This window comes from Anomaloglossus baeobatrachus, chromosome 1 (genome assembly GCF_048569485.1).
Source record: "Anomaloglossus baeobatrachus isolate aAnoBae1 chromosome 1, aAnoBae1.hap1, whole genome shotgun sequence".
Classification (NCBI taxonomy): domain Eukaryota; kingdom Metazoa; phylum Chordata; class Amphibia; order Anura; family Aromobatidae; genus Anomaloglossus; species Anomaloglossus baeobatrachus.
Window position 1 is genome coordinate 321,094,535 of NC_134353.1, and position 17,976 is coordinate 321,112,510.

Below are 17,976 nucleotides of genomic sequence, written 5' to 3' on the forward strand. Positions count from 1 at the left end.
CCCCTGCTGTGAGGTCGTTGGTTGTTGCTGAATTGTCCTGGGCCATTTTTTAGTTGTTGCTGTCCCGCTGGGAAGCACAGATCGCTGTGTGTGACAGCGAGACAGCAACAACTAAATGTGCAGGCAGCAGGAGCCGGCTTCTGCGGAGGCTGGTAACCACAGTAAACATCGGGTAACCAAGAAGCCCTGTCCTTGGTTACCCGATATTTACCTTTGTTACCAGCCTCCGCCGCTCTCACTGTCAGTGCCGGCTCCTGCTCTGTGCACATGTAGCTGCAGGACACATCGGGTTAATTAACCCGATGTGTGCTGTAGCTAGGAGAGCAGGGAGCCAGGGCTAAGCAGTGTGCGCTGCTCCCTGCTCTGTGCACATTTAGCTGCAGCACACATCGGGTAATTAACCCGATGTGTGCTGTAACTAGGAGAGCAAGGAGCCAGCGCTAAGCAGTGTGCGCTGCTCCCTGCTCTGTGCACATGTAGCTACAGCACACATCGGGTAATTAACCCGATGTGTGCTGTAGCTAGGAGAGCAGGGAGCCAGCGCTCAGTGTGCGCTGCTCCCTGCTCTCTACACGTGTAGCTCCGTGCGCTGGTAACCAAGGTAAATATCGGGTTGGTTACCCGATATTTACCTTCGTTACCAAGCGCAGCATCTTCCACGCGGCGCTGGGGGCTGGTCACTGGTTGCTGGTGAGCTCACCAGCAACTCGTGTAGCGACGCTCCAGCGATCCCTGCCAGGTCAGGTTGCTGGTAGGATCGCTGGAGCGTCGCAGTGTGACATCCCACCAGCAACCTCCTAGCAACTTACCAGCAATCCCTATCGTTGTTGGGATCGCTGGTAAGTTGCTTAGTGTGACTGGACCTTAAAGCCAGACAATTCCATAACTGGAGAAACGAGATAAGCTCCTTGTAATGGAGAGACTCCTATGTGGTGGTCAGTGCCCGTGTCTGCACATAGGAGTCTCTCCATTACAAGGAGCTTATCTCGTTTCTCCAGTCACATTATCTCCTGTTACGGAATTGTCTGGCTTTACTATCTAATAGGATTAAGACTATAACATTAGGTTCCCTACACCTACTGGCCTGATTTTTTAAAAAAAGTCTCTTTATAGTAGTCCTATTGAGCGATCACATTAAAGGTCCAGTCACACTAAGCAACTTACCAGCGATCCCAACAACGATAGGGATCGCTGGTAAGTTGCTAGGAGGTTGCTGGTGAGCTGTCACACTGCGACGCTCCAGCGATCCCACCAGCAACCTGACCTGGCAGGGATCGCTGGAGCGTGGCTACACGAGTTGCTGGTGCGCTCACCAGCAACCAGTGACCAGCCCCCAGTCTCCTAGTTACAGCACACATCAGGTTAATTAACCCGATGTGTGCTGCAGCTAAATGTGCACAGAGCAGGGAGCAGCGCACAATGCTTAGCGCTGGCTCCTTGCTCTCCTAGTTACAGCACACATCGGGTTAATTACCTGATGTGTGCTGCAGCTACATGTGCACAGAGCAGGAGCCGGCACTGACAGTGAGAGCGGCGGAGGCTGGTATCAAAAGTAAATATCGGGTAACCAAGGACAGGGCTTCTTGGTTACCCGATGTTTACATTAGTTACCAGCCTCAGCAGAAGCTGGCTCCCTGCTTACTGCACATTAGTTGTTGCTGTCTCGCTGTCACACACAGCGATCTGTGCTTCACAGCGGGACAGCAACAACTAAAAAATGGCCCAGGACATTCAGCAACAACCAACGACCTCACAGCAGGGGCCAGGTTGTTGCTGGATGTCACACACAGCAACATCGCTAGCAACGTCACAAAAGTTGTTCGTTACCAGCGATGTTGCTAGCGATGTTGCTTAGTGTGACGGGGCCTTAAGTTACCAGTCCAGACTTCTGATACTTGTGATGAAAAAGCACATGTTAGATTGGCAGTCCTGCCCTCACTATATACTCTTTGACTAGTACCACATAGTTGACTCTCCTAGTTCGGTATTACCTTCACATTACCTGTGTGCAACCTACCGTATCTTTGATGTTAACAAAGGCATTCGTGTATATCATGAAGACTTTGTTTATTTGAGTAGTTACTCGAATGCATAGTGTCTCTTCCACAACTATATAGACTATCTCTGAGGAAGGCCTATATGTGAAGGCCGATACGTCAGATTTAATTTTTGGACCTTTGCATCAATAAAACAAGCGAACTGAAGTTCAAATATCTTTTTGTTTCGGACTCTTACTTTCTTCTGTGTGCCCGAGTTACCTTTTGACTGTACTGAATTTTTTTCTCTGAGGCACCTATATAAATTGAGTGAGACAGACTTTATTCTGTACTGACAGGTATAATAGAGACAGCGGGATTATTAACTTAGTACTATCAGTGATTAAATCAGTATTTAATATTTGAATGGAACTAAGGCGGGCTTTGCACACTACGACATCGCAGGTGCGATGTCGGTGGGGTCAAATTAAAAGTGACGCACATCCGGCATCGCATGCGACATCGTAGTGTGTAAAGCCTAGATGATACGATTAACGAGCGCAAAATCGTCATAATCGTATCATCGGTGCAGCGTCGGCGTAATCCATAATTACGCTGACGTGACGGTCCGATGTTGTTCCTCGCTCCTGCGGCAGCACACATCGCTGTGTGTGAAGTCGCAGGAGCGAGGAACATCTCCTACCGGCATCACCGCGGCTTCCATAGGATATGCGGAAGGAAGGAGGTGGGCAGGATGTTTACATCCTGCTCATCTCCGCCCCTCCGCTTCTATTGTCCGCCTGCCGTGTGACGTCGCTATGACGCCGCACGACCCGCCCCCTTAGGAAGGAGGCGGGTCGCCGGCCAGAGCGACGGTCGCAGGGCAGGTGAGTGCATGTGAAGCTGGCGTAGTGATAATTTTCGCTACGCCAGCTATCACACGATATCGTACCTGCGACGGGGGCGGGGACTATCGCGTGCGACATCGCAGCATCGGCTTGCGATGTCGCAACGTGCAAAGCCGCCCTTAGATTGCTCCAAACCAAGGACATTACTAGTGTTAGCCATGTTATCTATCTTAGATTGACTCGCCGTGTATCAATAGTGCATATTCAAAAATTGTAGATCTGGAATAAACTGCATCCAAAATAATATGTCACATATCAAATATCACACATTAGTGACATAATGCCACATGTTCAATGGCACACATTGGCAACATGCCCTAAATTCATAAATCAAAGCGTATACGTTCAATAGTTGATAATTTATGCTATAACTCAAATAGTCAAGATTGCAACATGTCCAAAAGTAGTTCAATATATAAATGGATGAATAAGTGCCTAATGGCAGAAATTTAGTCCTGTAACATCACGCTCAAAACTGCATCCAAATTGTTTTGTCACATGTTTAATGGCCACATTAGTGACATAATATCAAATGCAAAATAGCACATATTAGCAATGCCCAATATTTATAGATTTAATTAATTAAACTGTATACGTATAATTATCAGATAGCCAATATTGTAACATGCCCAATTGTAATACAATTCATGAATGGATGCATATATGCCCAATGGCAGAAACGTAGGTTTACAGTATCACACCTGTCTCATTTCTCCTCCCTTCTTCAATACTAGGGGGTTCATCAGGGGCATCCCAAATGGGACATAGGCTGGGTTTTGCTGGGACTCACAGGACCAGTAAGATCGGAAGCAACCACCAAGAACTGAGAATGTGTCCGAATATGCTCTGTACACTTGAATCATGCGGTAAGATATGTGCCTGCTATCTCATGTATAAAGTTGTTGATAAAGATGAACTGTTGTTTACAGTGAGCTGGTGGTCTTCTTGTGGACACGAGTCCTTACCTTACAAGTCCAGACATCCAGCAAGGACCATGTCTTTTATGTAGCGTGCTGGGGCATCTGGAGTCAATCTCTCGCCTGCACCACCGCTCCGCACCACTTTACACATGATCACAGTGTTACCAACAGAGGGCACAACCCCAGCTTAATTATTCTTTCTTTTGAGGTAAAATATTTTTTTTGAAAAAAAAAAATGGGCAAGAAAATGCTTTATCTCACAAAGAATCAGCTGTGACCCCCTGCTGTGCTATCTGTAAACTCTCTTTTGTGTCCTCCCCTGCCCAGGAGATGTGGTATGGTCAGACCAAGTCCCTGTACAGTCAGACACGGCCATTACACAGTACAGAGCAGAAACACATATATAAGATTATCTCAGCACAGGAACATTTTTTTTAAACACATCTAATTGTTGAAATGATTATTCCAAGAGTTATTGATTAAAATCAACTTTAATATTCACTTTGTTTGTGGGAAAACCCCTTTAATGACTAATCCACTGTTTTTCAATTCTGACCACTGTCACTTTATATGGTGATAACTCTGAAATGCTTCTACATATCCCAATAAGAACAGAGAGTCCTCAGTGGCTAACCACTGAGGACTCTCTGTTCTTTTAAACAATTTTTTTATCTCTACTGGCTAACACGGTACAAAGATATATTTTACTTGTATCTACATATCCCAGGAATTCTAAGGTTGATTTTTTTTCATAGCTCATTGTACTTTATGTTAGTTTAATAAGATATTTTACAAGGTTTCTTATTTTCACATGGAAAACAACATTTATTTATGAAAAAAAAATGAAATTTAAAAATAAAATAAATGACTGTTACTGTTTAAAGGCCACTGACTGTTTATTGGAGGCCAATAAATAATGACTGCTCCCTGGAATGTGCCGGCGTATATCAGAGAAATCAGCTGCTGGACTCTTTATAGTGGACATTTATGATTGTGTATGATACAGAAGATTGATCAGCCGTGATCTGTTATGAAATTGCTTCACACATGATTGACATTTTATTATGATCATCCCTAAACCTCTTTAAGGGCCGAGACACTTTAAGCCTTAATGACCAATCCCTTTTTCAATTCTGACCAGTGTCACTTTATTGGGTGATAACTCTGCTATTCTTCTACATATTCCACTGATTCTAAGATTGCTTTTTTCCATAACACATTATACTTTGATAGTTGTAAATTTAAATCAAATTTATGAAATTATTGAAAATTTGGTGAAAATTTTGAAAAATTATATATCTTTGAACTTTAAACCTGTCTATGACTATCTGCCATAAGATCATACAAATTCAAAGTGACTTAGAAAGCCACAAAAGTTATACTACTTTGAAAACTGCATCCTCAATCTTTTTCAGATACTTTCCACAAATTAATGCAAAGTGGAATAAAAAAATGAAAAATTATATTGTTACACAAAATTAATAGAATAGATTGCAGACGCCATGTCACATGTCATGTCACAAAGCCCATGACGGGGCTGGCGTCAACACCCGGGCAAGTGCCGCCAGGGGGGCCAACTCGCTATCTGCAGGGGCAGTGATGTATTCTGCAGCCCCTGGCCAAGTTCTGGGGACCGCAGTGATCGGGTCGGCAGCTGCGCTTTCCACACTTGCACTGGACGTTCACTGGGGGGCGGAAGCTTAGCCGCCAGGGCTGCCAATAGGAATTTTAGGGCCCCATACTGGCAAAATTTTTAGACTCTATTGTGGGGGTATTTAAAATCCATCTGGACATTCGCTTCCATGGGGCCTCCTTTTCTGCTGAAGGTGGAATTGCTCCAGGATCGTCTGTACCACTGCAGAAAGTATCTAGGATTGGTGCACCATGGAACTACATATCTGATGCTCGATCATTATTCATATTCTAAATAGGGCAAGTACTGTGAACTGTCTGTTGTTGTATTTTGTATTACACTATTACTGTATGTTTATGTTATTCATGTTAATGTGTTGGGGTCTCTGATGGACCATATTTGTTTTCCTAGCCTCCTGATGAACCTTTAATGCGGTGAAATGCGTTGAGGTGAAATTACAAAGTTTACCATCCACACGAGCCACGGCGGTTATGTTACATAGAGAACTGACCAAATATTACATCCCTTCATCAGTAGTACTACAAATATCTGTCTACTTGCTGTGGAATATGCTTTTGTGAAGGACTTTCTCCTTTTTTCATTTCAAGCTAGTGCTGCTTGGAAGATTTTCTATGTATTTCTTACCCTGTGTAACCTTATCTAATTAGCCGTAGGCTATATGTGTATTGGTTTATTATAGACCTGCTGCTTATTCTCTGCATCTTGCTCCTGGTATCCAGGGGCAGATGGAGGGCAATTTTATAACCTTATATGGTCTATTTTGAGGTCATATCTAAATACATGAAAATCTTGTTCTGGGAATTTCACCTTTGATAGTGTGACTATTATGTGTGTGTTTTGCACTTGTTTTAATATTTGTAATAAAATTTGATATTTGGAAATATTTTTGAGCTTTTTAACATTTTTGGGCCCCCTTGAAACTCCACCCAGACTCTACCCAAGCTCCACCTATGCCCAGTTCTGCCTCCATCCCTTGAACATTTCATAGCCCCACCACCCACCATATGTATATACTAGCTGTTTCCAGCCAGCTAACACCCGACACGCCCATTATGATCAGCTCCTCAGTGTATGCAGGACTCTGCTGTGGGTATACAGCTCTCCCCCCAAAGGTATACAGCTTTCCCCCAAGGGTATATGTGACACCCTGGACTGTCAGGCTAGTTCCATGCTACCGGGCCAACAAGTTGAATTCAAACTAAGTGCCAGGAGGCAGGTCATGGATAACCAGGCAGCACCATTGGGGACGGGACCCGGACAAGCTCCCCTCATTACCCAGAGAATTGGTTTACCCGGTTGTCAGTGTCTGCTTATGAACTCAGTGAGTACGAGAATGACCCCTGCACCCCACAACACCCCTCACCGAGTCCCAGGGCATCCCCCCTACCAGTGGAGGGTTACAACACCTTGCTGCCCCCTTCCATCACCCCAGGTACTCCCAGCGGCAGCGGCTGTACTCTCCAATTTACCGTACACCACAGGTGGCGTCACAAACTATACATCAACTCCCCTGTCAATACCCCCTTTCATTTGAGTGTCAGCACAACCCCCGGGTCCGGAGACCCTTGAGCCACAGCGAACCCGGATCTGAGCAGCTTGGCTGCTTCCACGGGGGCGGCACACATACAGCTCTTCTCCCCCCAAAGTTATACAGCTCACCTCCCTGGTATATAGCTCCCTTAAAGGTATACAGCTGTCCTCCCCTCCAATGGTATACAGCGCTGTCCTTCCCCCTAAGGGTATAGAGCTCTTTTACCCCCAAGGGTATACAGCTCCCCTCCCCCCAAGGTTATATAGCTGCCCTCCTCCCAAGGGTATACAGCTCTCCTCTCCAAGGGTATACAGCTTTACTCCCCCCAAGGTTATACAGCTCACCTCCCTGATATATAGCTCCCCCAAAGGTATGCAGCTGTCCTCCCCCAAGGGTATACAGCTCCACTCCCCACAAGGGTATACAGCTTTCCCCCAAGGGTATACAGCTCCCTTCCCCCCAAGGGTGTACAGCTCTCCTCCCCAAGGGTATACAGCTCTCCACCAAGTCTATACAGCTCTCTTCCCTTCCAAGGGTATACAGCTCACCTCCCTGGTATACAGCTCTCCCCCCAAGGGCATACAGCTCCCCTCCCCCCAATGATATACAGCTGTCTTTTCCCCCAAAGGGTATACAGCTCCCCCAAGGGAATACAGCCCCCCTGATCTGTATAAAGCTAGCTGTATACAACTGGGGGTGTAAGAGTTCATCACCGTGGCACTACACTGCAAAGTTGAATATTGTTGGGTTTCCCGGTGAAAAAAAAAGATCCATGGTCTGAAATTGGATCTGCTGGGTACTTATCTCCCTGACAATCACACTGTCTGCCGGTCCTGTCTATCTTTGGGTTCAGCCAACTGTAATCTGTGTACGAGCATCTTAACTACTACAGTTAGGTCCAGAAATATTTGGACAGTGACACAATTTTCGCGAGTTGGGCTCTGCATGCCACCACATTGGATTTGAATTGAAACCTCTACAACAGAATTCAAATGCAGATTGTAATGTTTAATTTGAAGGTTTGAACAAAAATATCTGATAGAAATTGTAGGAATTGTACACATTTCTTTACAAACACTCCACATTTTAGGAGGTCAAAAGTAATTGGACAAATAAACCAAACCCAAACAAAATATTTTTATTTTCAATATTTTGTTGCGAATCCTTTGGAGGCAATCACTGCCTTAAGTCTGGAACCCATGGACATCACCAAACGCTGGGTTTCCTCCTTCTTAATGCTTTGCCAGGCCTTTACAGCCGCAGCCTTCAGGTCTTGCTTGTTTGTGGGTCTTTCCGTCTTAAGTCTGGATTTGAGCAAGTGAAATGCATGCTCAATTGGGTTAAGATCTGGTGATTGACTTGGCCATTGCAGAATGTTCCAGTTTTTTGCACTCATGAACTCCTTGGTAGCTTTGGCTGTATGCTTGGGGTCATTGTCCATCTGTACTATGAAGCGCCGTCCGATCAACTTTGCGGCATTTGGCTGAATCTGGGCTGAAAGTATATCCCGGTACACTTCAGAATTCATCCGGCTACTCTTGTCTGCTGTTATGTCATCAATAAACACAAGTGACCCAGTGCCATTGAAAGCCATGCATGCCCATGCCATCACGTTGCCTCCACCATGTTTTACAGAGGATGTGGTGTGCCTTGGATCATGTTCCGTTCCCTTTCTTCTCCAAACTTTTTTCTTCCCATCATTCTGGTACAGGTTGATCTTTGTCTCATCTGTCCATAGAATACTTTTCCAGAACTGAGCTGGCTTCATGAGGTGTTTTTCAGCAAATTTAACTCTGGCCTGTCTATTTTTGGAATTGATGAATGGTTTGCATCTAGATGTGAACTCTTTGTATTTACTTTCATGGAGTCTTCTCTTTACTGTTGACTTAGAGACAGATACACCTACTTCACTGAGAGTGTTCTGGACTTCAGTTGATGTTGTGAACGGGTTCTTCTTCACCAAAGAAAGTATGCGGCGATCATCCACCACTGTTGTCATCCGTGGACGCCCAGGCCTTTTTGAGTTCCCAAGCTCACCAGTCAATTCCTTTTTTCTCAGAATGTACCCGACTGTTGATTTTGCTACTCCAAGCATGTCTGCTAGCTCTCTGATGGATTTTTTCAGCCTCAGGATGTTCTGCTTCACCTCAATTGAGAGTTCATTAGACCGCATGTTGTCTGGTCACAGCAACAGCTTCCAAATGCAAAACCACACACCTGTAATCAACCCCAGACCTTTTAACTACTTCATTGATTACAGGTTAACGAGGGAGACGCCTTCAGAGTTAATTGCAGCCCTTAGAGTCCCTCGTCCAATTACTTTTGGTCCCTTGAAAAAGAGGAGGCTATGCATTACAGAGCTATGATTCCTAAACCCTTTCTCCGATTTGGATGTGAAAACTCTCATATTGCAGCTGGGAGTGTGCACTTTCAGCCCATATTATATATATAATTGTATTTCTGAACATGTTTTTGTAAACAGCTAAAATAACAAAACTTGTGTCACTGTCCAAATATTTCTGGACCTAACTGTATATATATATACAGTATATATCATACAGATATTCATATAATTCATGCTTTTAAATATGTGATGAAAGTTTCTTCCCATATACTGTACATACATAGTATTAGGCCAATTTAATCCTTGGAGGTTTACTTTGGCATTTTGGTAGACTTTTTACAGTAGAAGAACTCTAATATCTAGAAGTGCAGGGATTTTTTCGGTTAAGAATTGGGCTTATTTTTACCAGTTCTTGCTATCATACACTATTTGTTGCTGTTTTCCTGTATTCTTTCTTTTTGACAAAAGAATGCATCTCAATAGCAGTTGTAATATAGATTTCTGAAGAATCATTTCTAGGCCTATTTGTAGAATTGTTTCTTACAAAACCCGCATATATGACTGGTTTGCAGAACGCTGTCTATCACCATCTGCATTATAAAGTTTTGCAGTCTCTAATACACCAAAAATAAGATAAGTCTGGACTTGGCACCACACATTGTTTACTGAGTCTGGTTTTAAGAGGAAAAGACAAAGCAATCAACACATATTTCTATCAATTTTACCTTTATTTCTAAATGTATCAATGCATAATTTATCAAATTATTGCGGTATTATCAGTCCTTTATATGCTGGTAATATTTGATCATAGTCTGGGGGTATTAGTCTGTTAGGCTGTTCCCATGATGATTAATCAACAAGTTACCAAAATTATTCATGCCACTTGTAACAACTAATTCAACCCAGAATTTGTCCCGAAATCAGGCAACAAATAAGTGGTTCATGTTAAAACATACTTTTTATTAAATTCATTAAAAACACATAACAAACATTAAAAAACAGAGATTAGTCCTGTGGGGATCTGATATATACCCAGAATCAAAAATACAATTATAAAGGGGAAATGTGCATTAATGGTACATGGCCACCAAAACCCAAGGCAGATTTATATAGAGCAGTGCTGCTAGTAAAATACCATACAGCCACTGAACCACTATAAGTTGTATCTAAACTGCAAAGAAAGGAATAAAGTGCCAGATATCTTACTACCTTACTAGGCCTGCTACCCTATTATAACATAGTAATAAATTCTAGTGACTTCAAGGTCGGAAGCTCCAATAGCTACCTGATGTTAAAGTAAATTCAGGATCTGGGTGATCGGTCCCTCCACCCCAACGCCGTTTCGCCCTTGCTTCTTCCGGGGGCGTGTCTAATGATGAATGGGGCTGTCTATTTATAGTGTCCTCAGAACGTACTTAGTAAATACAGCTGTTCGCTCGTATGTGATGCTCGTTGCAAGGGGTGTGTATTGGCTGCAGAACCAGACATCCGGTTCCTCCCACAGGAACTAACCCTGTCGCGCGTGTGGAACGCAAGCCTGACACGCAAGCTCAGTCTCCATGTACGCGCGACCAGGAAGTTCGGAGGTCCGCAGTCTGATTCTGCGCACTGCCTCTTACAAAGGACATAGTTGTAATCTCCATGATGTGTGAGATCGCGAATAAAACTAAATCTATGAACATTTATTGGCAAGATTACTTTAACATCAGGTAGCTATTGGAGCTTCCGACCTTGAAGTCACTAGGATTTATTACTATGTTATAATAGGGTAGCAGGCAATAGTAAGATATCTGGCACTTTATTCCTTTCTTTGCAGTTTAGATACAACTTATAGTGGTTCAGTGGCTGTATGGTATTTTACTAGCAGCACTGCTCTATATAAGTCTGCCTTGGGTTTTGGTGGCCATGTACCATTAATGCACATTTCCCCTTTATAATTGTATTTTTAACTCTGGGTATATATCAGGTCCCCACAGGACTAATCTCTGTTTTTTAATGTTTGTTATGTGTTTTTAATGAATTTAATAAAAATTATGTTTTAACATGAACCACTTATTTGTTGCCTGATTTGGGGACAAATTCTGGGTTGAATTTGTTCCCATGATGAGTATTTGGTCAGTTTTTGATTAGTAGATGTTCTGCAGCATTTTCCACCTATGTATTATGTAAGTTTAGTTATTTGCACTTTTTGATGCTGCAGTTTTTGTCTCTTTAGTATGTCTTGTGTTAAATAAAGCTCCTTTGTTTTTGATACTTCCTGTTATTTGGCTTTGACAAAACTTTTATCTTTACAATATTGCGGATTATGTGCATTTTTCACCATCAATTCTATAGGGAAAACTCGGCGTACCCGCAAGAGGAAATGATGTGTTGCGGATTTGATACGTGCACCGCAGGTCAGTTTATGGTTTTTTTTGTGCAGAGAAAATACACAGCGTCAATAACTCCTCCTGAATACATAATACTGCAATAATAATATTGCAATCTAAGGATATTGATTCTTCTATAGCGGTATTATTGGATATATAGTCCTTGTAGTGAATCTTGATTTCCTAGAGGCAGAGAGAAATTAGTAATGAAGACCCCAATCTGGAGGAGAGGGGGCAGTACAGGTCTGTTCACAGGGATGTTTTAGTCCTAATCCATCCATGATGATCTGTAAGCTGAAGGTTCACCGCACTTATCATACTTCTACAGGCTTTTTTGACCCAATGATAAGTTTGGCCAATAACTATTGCATTTTTTTTACCAGTTTTAGGCTCTGGTCTTCTCCACACTTTGGTTACTGATGTTTCTGTACCACCCCAGCAGCGGTCGAACCGCTCGGATCCAGGTGTCGCTGCTCATGGCTCGAGGGTCTCCAGACCCGGGGGCTAAGGGTCACTCTAAAATGTGATGGGGGGTTATTTACAGGGGGATTAGATAGTTTGTGACGCCATCCGTGGTGTGTGGTAATTGGGAGTACCGCCGCTGCCGTTGGGATTACTTGGGGTGATGGAATGGGGGGCAGCTAGATGACGTTACCCTTCATGGGTAGGGAAGGCCCCCGGGACGCTGGATGGTGGGATGGATTGCAGGGGAACGCAGGCTCGCTGGGGCAAGGGATACTCATGTACTCACTCAGAGGAAAGTAGATGTTGACAACATAGTAAACCAAGTCTCTGGGGGCCGCTGCCCTCTTGAGGGAGCTCATCCGGGTTCCGTCACCTGCAGTACTGCCTGATGGTCCGGAGCCTGCCTCCGTGCACAGATTTTAGTAGTTCAAGTGGCCCGTAAGCTTGAAGCTGTCCAGGCCCCGCTCCCCACTTTTTGGTGTGAAGGAGCTGTGCTCTCAGGAGCTCACGCTTGGGATTTTAGTGGGCTGCTTTGGTTGGAAAGCCCTATCCCCCTCGTTGCGCTAGTGCCCCCGATCTCTGAGCTTCATGGGGACAGTCCATAAAGGTCCTATCCTCCGCAGGTTAATTGCCGGGTTGCTTGAAGCCTCTTCCCGACCTAGGGTCCAGTACCCCAACGTGATTTCGGTCCCAGACTGACTATTGTACTGCTTCTGACTGTCCTCCTAGACTAAGCCAGGCTCCCAGTCCCAATATCCCGCGACTGGGTCTCTGACTCCTCCAGGTCCAGACCACCATCTGCAACCCAATCTACTTCTCCCCTGGGAGCTCCAACTCCCAGCTTTCCCCAAGCTCCTCACTACTCGAGGGCTACCACTGCTGACTTGTAACCTCCCACTTCCCTACCTGACCCCTAGGTGGGTGGCCCTATTCCAGCTTAGCAGCCCAGTGGTGTGCCTGACAGGGTGTGATGTGAGGTGTGATTGGGATTTTGGATACTGATGGAGGCAGTGCTGCAAGTTGGGAACCTAGAACCAAGAGGGATTGTCACATATTTGTATTGTGTTGTGTGATGCCCCTGGACTAGTCAGGTCGTCACAGGGTACTGCATGCTCTTTATCTCTTAGTGCAGGACTCAACCCCTTTTTGTTAATATCCAAAAATTAAATAAATAAATAACATCACGCTCTCCCCAGCACCCAAAGTTCGGTGCCTCGGAGTGACCTTTGACTCTGCTTTGTCCTTCATACCACACATCCATCCCTGACCACCTCCTGCCATCTTCAACTCAAAAATGTTTCCAGAATCCGCCCTTTCCTCAATTCTCAATCTACAAAAATGCTAGTGCATGCTCTCATAATCTCCCGCCTCGACTACTGCAACATCCTCCTCTGTGGTGTGCCTGCTTACACGCTCGCCCCTCTCCAGTCCATCCTTAATTCTGCTGCCCAAATGATCCACCTCTCTCCTTAATACCACCCCGCTTCTCATCTCTGCAAATCCCTCCATTGGCTCCCAATCTTCCATCGTATCCAATTCAAACTACTAACACTGACCTACAAAGCTATCCATAATCTGTCTCCTCTGTATATCTCTGAACTAATCTCTCGCTACACTCCAAAACGTAATCTCCGGTCCTACTAAGATCTCCTTCTCTCCTCCTCTCTCATGTGCTCCTCACGCAACCGACTCCAAGACTTCTCCCGAGCATCCCCAGTCTCCTGGAACTCGCTGCCTCAACACATCAGACTATCTACTACACTTGCAAACTTCAAACGGAACTTGAAAACTCATCTGTTCTGAAATGCCTATAACCTTCAATGACCCCAATGCCCCACCACCATGCGGAGTTGCCACCCCACCACCGTGCGGAGCTGCCGCCCCACCATCGTGCTGAGCTTCCGCCCAACCTACACCCCACCTACTGTCTCCTCCCCAAAATCCTTTAGAATGTAAGCCCGCAAGGGCAGGGCCCTCTTCCCTCTGTACCAGTCTGTCTATTGTAACTTGTATATGTATTCTGTATGTAACCCCCTTCTCGTGTACAGCACCATGGAATCAATGGTGCTCTATAAATAAATAATAATAATAAATAATAAAGCAACATTTTTGTGAGAAAAATATGACTTTTTATTTTCTAGCCTCAACATTATAAAATTCTGTGAAGCACCTAGGGGTGCAAGGTGCTCTTCACACACCTAGACTTTAGACTTGGGGGGTCTAGTTTCCAAAACGGGTCACTTGTGTGATTTTTTTTTTCTCCTTTTACTCTTGTGAAAATGCTAAATTTGGAGATAAAGTAATATTTTTGTGGGAAAAAGTAAAATTTTCATTTTTTTCCTTCCACATTGCTTCAATTTTTGTAAAGCACCTGAGGGGTTAATAAACTTATTGAATGTAGCTTTGAGCAGCTTGAGGGGGGCTGTTTTTAGAATGGGTCAGTTTGGGGTATTTTACATCCATAGGCCACTTAAAGTGACTTCAAATGTGATGTGGTATCTAAAAAAAAAATGGTTTTGTGAATTTTTTGGGAAAAATAAGAAATTGATGATAAACTTTTAACTAGTGATGAGCGAGCACTACCATGCCTGGATGCTTGGTACTCGTAACAAGCAGTAGTACGCTCGAATGATTTTCTGGAAAAATGCTCCAATTCTCCACTGGCTTCCATTATACTCGGAACATGAGTTGTGCCCATCCGAACTTTCAACGCTCATTATTAGTACTGAGCACCTGAGCGTGGTAGTATTACTTTTAAGCCATTTAACCTCCTGGCAAAAAAAAAAATAATCTTTTAGAAATGGTGCTGATGTAAAGTAGACATGTGGCAAATGTTATTTATTAACTATTTTATTTCACAATACTTTCTGGTTTAAGGGCACAAAAATTCAAGGTTTGAAAATGTTTGCTAAATTTCAATATATTTTCACAAAAATATAGTCCTAAATTTACCACTATCATAAATATTTAACAAAAAACAATCTCAGAATAACTGGGATAAGTTGAAACGTTCTAGATTTATTGTATTATAAAGAGACAGAATTGTAAAATTTGGTCTGGTCAGGAAGGTGAAAACAGGCTGGGAGATGAAGGGGGTTACATTTCCATCTCAACCACTAAGATCCTTTAATCTATTTTATTGTGAATAAAATATAAGTATTTTTACCTTTTTCTGAGCTGCCAGATTGCAACCATTTTTCAACTTATTACGTCCACTTGTGGATACCGGCCTGGAGAGCTTCGAGGATTATTAAAAGTTAAGATATGTTGCCCTTCTCAGTTTGGCGATGAGTGGACATTTTACTTTATAAAGTAATACACAGAAGCGGTTTTGCAACAGCGCAATACCTTTACACCGGGAAGAGGTAGGTCAGCTGCAGGTCATCCGTTCAAGGAAATGGTCACAGGTGCACGTGGTCAAAGTAGGAGAAAGTCCAAATCCAATCCAAAAGAGAGAAAACCACGGCACAGTCCATCCAATATTCCAAAGTGCTTTATTTAATTCATATGGTGCAGGTAAAAATAGTGAGGAAAGAGTCGGTTGCAGGCCCCCAGTGGACGACGGCTGTTTTGCACCTCCTTGTGCTTGTCCAATTTGACCTATCGAAGCAAAAGTAGGTGCAAAACGGTCGTCGTCCACTGGGGGCCTGCACCCGGCTCTTTCCCTGCTATTTTTACCTGCACCATATGAATTAAATAAAGCACTTTGGAATATTTGATGGACTGTGCCATGGTTTTCTGTTGTGAATGTCAGTTATACTTTTGCTGCTGTGAGACTCCCTCTTGTGGCCAGGACTGGTTTGGACAGAGACCAGGTGTGTTGGAGCAATGGGCATTTCCATTGCTAACTCTCTGCCTATTTCAACCTGGTCTGCTAGCAGGCTGAGCCGGTTGTCATTTGTTCCTTGGTTTTCCAGCCTTCTCATCTTGTTCCAGACCACATCTACCCCAGATAAGTGCTTGATTCTTTCTTATGTTGTTTTGTTCTTTTTGCTCTTATCTGGGTTTGTCATTTTCTGTGGTTATTGTCAGTTTATTTGCATGCAGGAATCTTCCCTCTCAGTTGCTTAGCTGGGAAGCTCCCTGCAGCTATGTTTGGAGTATTGCTCCTATAAGTCCATGTGTTTGTTGCTTCTTGAATTTGTAATGGTTCCTGCTTTCTGTTCATTGGTATGACAAGAGCACCTGATATAGGACGGAGTTCAGATCTAGTGATCTGAGAACTTTTTGTACTATCAGGTATTTGGATTTTTGTAGGGTTTTTCTCTGGCCACCGTCAGCCCCTTTCCTATCCTTTCCTATTTAGTCAATGGGGCCTCATCTTCGCTAAACCCATCATCTATCTGTGTATTGTGTTTTCCTATATCACCGCAGTCTTTGAATGTGGGGGGCTTGCTATACCTTTGCGGTTTATTTCTGAGGCAGAGAGTTATTCATCTTTCCTTCCTTTAGGATAGCTAGTTCTCCGGCTGGGTTTGCGGTGCAAAGGATGTTAGTTCACCCCTCAGCTACTTCTAGTGTTGATGGTTAGTCAGGGGATGGCGGCCAGATTAGTTGCCAATGCTCTTGTCACCTTTTTGCCAATGATTTATGGTGATCTTCCATAGTTCCGGATCATAACAGTTTTCTCACTTTTTGATTACATTTCACTTTATGTACAGTGTATACCTATTCAGACTGTGCTACACAGATCCACTCAGGTCCCAGTCTGCTTTTGGTAAACCATAACGTTACCTGTACTGACTGACAAACATAGCTTAACCTACAAGTATTAACTCACATGTTGTCCTGTTGTATAATAATAATAGGGCTATACGCAGCACAGTAGATTCAAAATGTGAATCTAAACGTAGAAAAGTATACAAAACAAGAAGAAATAGATCATATAAAGTGATGGCATATCACTAACCCCTAAACAGCGGCAAGCAAATGAGGCCAGTTGCAGTTGCCTGCACTACCGAGTTAGCAGGAGCACTGCTGTGCATGTAAAAGTGAGAACACCAGGGCTGCGCCCCCTTCATTCTCAGGATCGATGGGAGTTCCATAGATCAGATCCCTACAGGTCTTAAAGCGACGGCATATCCTATAGATGAGCCATTACATTTTAGATAGAAAATCCCTTAAAATATCTTGGGCATATTAGACCAAACATCATTTTACAGACTCTTCAAGAAGGCAGTTGTAATTATTACTAAATAGAGGATATACATTTGTCATATTATTAGATTGTGTTTTGTCACTAATTCAAATTCAATTAATTGAACTCTTTGCTTTTATTGTGCTCATTCAAAACAAATTAATCTGTGAGCAGGATTTTAGCAAGAAAATTAAAGGGGTTGTCCACTACCCAGACCACCCCTTCTCAATCCGTATGGTTCCCCCTTTTTAAAATAACACTTCAACTCACCTCCGATGTTGGCGCTATACCAGTCGACACAGTCTCTTCCGGGATCATAGTGAGTGTTACGTCACTTGATCCCTGCTGCCAATTAGCAGCTGCTTCACTCTCCCCGCCTTGGGACGTATCACATATTTTAGGTGGAAATAAGAGAGCAGCAGTGCTCACTTCCTCTGAATGTAAGCGATTTGTTCGGAGGCAGGAAGAGGCGGGAAGAGTAAAGCTGCTGCTGATTGGCCGAAGGGATCGCGTGATGTAACGCTACGATCCGGGGAGAGACCGTACCAACACCTCTGGCACTGGAAGTGAGTAGAAATGTTATTATTTTAAAAGGGCAAAATATACGGATTGAGAAGGGGTTTTCCAAGTAGTGAACAACCCCTTTAATTCTATGGTTGCATAAGGATTTTA